Raw genomic sequence first — 2,348 nt, 5'->3', positions numbered from 1 at the left:
ACACACGATATATATATATATATATATATATATATATGTATATATATATACATATATATATATAAGTGTGCATCTCTGTATGTACTAATATATAAACGTAAGGGTGTGTGTATATCCATGTATATAAGTATGTATATATAAATGTATATATATCAATACATATATATATGTATGTATAACTATATATATGTATATACATATATAGATATATACACTTTTACTTGTTTCAGTTATTTGACTACGGCCGTGCTGGAGCACTGCCTTTAGTCGAGCAAATCGACCCCGGGACTTACTCTTTGTAAGCCTTGTACTTATTTTATCGGTCTCTTTTGCCGAACCACTAAGTTACGGGGAGGTAAACACACCAGCGTCAGTTGTTAAGCGATGTTGGGAGGGTACAAACATAGACACACACATGCATATATAAATATATATATATATATATACATACGTACAACCGGTTTCTTTCAGATTCCGTCTACCAATTCCAATCACAAGGCTTTGGTCGTCCCGATGCTTTAGTAGAAGACACTTGCCCATGGAGCCACGCAGGAGAACTGAAATTTTGTATGCATAACACTTGGAACTTCAGAAAGGTCTGCACATAACCATCTGTCATTTCTTCTGTTAACTTTTTGATCTTGTCGAAGTTTTTCTCGTTTGAGAAAAGCCAAATCAAATCTTGTTCTGCTGGATTTTTGAGTTTGTTTAAGAGCCTTTTAGACCTGATGTAGTGATTTTCTTTTGCTCTTCTGACAATCTTACCTTTTCTTATCATAAAAGGCTTATATCTGATGTCTTCGTGGACAATATTTCTCAGACATGGAAATACATTGCAATCGACCCCAAGGACTTTTCGGGATTGTAATCAATGGTCTGATGAACCTTCTGGATAAACTCAGGTGTTCTGATGATTTCCGGACGTTTAGAATGCTTTTTTATGCTTTGATACTGGTGATACGTTTCCATCTTTAGTATCTAGCTCTTTACAAACTTTGTAGACGAATGATCTGGTAACTTTTAAAACTCGAGATATTTCTAAATCACTATGTTCAGCCTTTATAAGCACAATAACAGAATGCCTCTTCATTTCTTGAGTAAGCTGAGGGTCTGCTATTACTATTTTCTAACACAAAGCTTATACAGAGGTAGCAAAAAGTGCAGCACTGACCAAAAAATGGTATGTCCTGTCCTCAAATACCTTACGCACCCTGTATCTGTATATATATATATATATACGCAGATGATGTAGTGCCTTACTGCGAAATCATAGATCAGTTACAGATAACTGAGCCGGACCAAAATTGTTACACAAGGACAGATGGAAACTGCCAACGGTGAAATCGGGGAGGTAAAGAAGGACGTCTACTTAGGGCTTAAAGTTAATATGCTCCGAGGCACGGATGCCGAAATCTAAGGGAGAGTAAAAGCAAAGTAAAGGGCGTTTACTCCACTAAAAATAGAATATGCTTAAGGGAAAGCTGGGCCAGACCATACATGACCGAATCTTGAATAGAACCGTCTTACGGGAGCCGTTATGAGGAAATGAATCGCAAGCTACTACGGAGATCGGAAAACATCGAATGGCTAACACACCAAGGGATATGGAATGATCCATGTTTGGATTATCATTGCGAGAGCTTATCGAAAATGAGATCTTTTCAGAATGGAGCAGAGTAATCGACGTGATTGCTGAATGCCGAGATACATATATATTTCCAAGACATATATTTCCAAATCAGTTAACGTTGAACTGGAGATTCTTTTTTTCTTTTTTCTAGAAAACACTTTTGTTTCTCTTTTACAAGAGGTCGCTCAATGATGACGAGGTCCAACGAATGGTACGAGGCCGCTGCTCTACGTCACTGTTAGACTGTCAGTCTCTTCCTGTAAATGTGTGTGCGTACCTGCCTGTCTGTCTGTGTGCGTGTGCGCGTATTTTTGTCTGCATGATTGATTGATTGACTGATTGATTGATTATGTGAGTGAGTGAGTGAGTGAGTGAGTGTGACTGTGTGTACATTCCGGTATTCAGTCTCCACCAACTTACAACCAGTGTAGGTTTGGTTACGTCACCGGAACCTAGCGGCTCAACAAACCGATCTAACAATAATTACCAGCATGAAAAGAATGTCGAACAAATTGACACCAAGACTTATTTTTTAAGCCTAGTACTTATTCTGTAGGTCTCTTTTGCCGAATCACTAAGTTACGAGGGCATAATCACACCAACACCGGTTGTCAAGCGCTGATGGGAGGAGAAGCAGACACCCACAGAGACACACACATTCATTTATACGCACACACTCATATATATATATATATATATATATATATATATATATATA

General features: G+C 37.8%; 1 long non-coding RNA gene across 1 annotated transcript in view; it reads left to right on the top strand.

Moving 5' to 3' along the window:
* The window catches only part of LOC128250469 (uncharacterized), a 43,625-nt gene extending 43,066 nt beyond the window's left edge, over positions 1 to 559 (top strand). The window contains exon 3 of the long non-coding RNA XR_008266484.1: positions 472 to 559. This is a non-coding gene — a long non-coding RNA (uncharacterized LOC128250469). The remainder of the gene's footprint in view (positions 1 to 471) is intronic.
* The last annotated feature ends 1,789 nt before the right edge of the window (positions 560 to 2,348 follow it).

The sequence above is a fragment of the Octopus bimaculoides genome, chromosome 21, assembly GCF_001194135.2.
Source record: "Octopus bimaculoides isolate UCB-OBI-ISO-001 chromosome 21, ASM119413v2, whole genome shotgun sequence".
Lineage (NCBI taxonomy): Eukaryota > Metazoa > Mollusca > Cephalopoda > Octopoda > Octopodidae > Octopus > Octopus bimaculoides.
The sequence above is the reverse complement of the archived record's forward strand: the minus strand, read 5'-3'. Positions and strand labels throughout refer to the sequence as shown.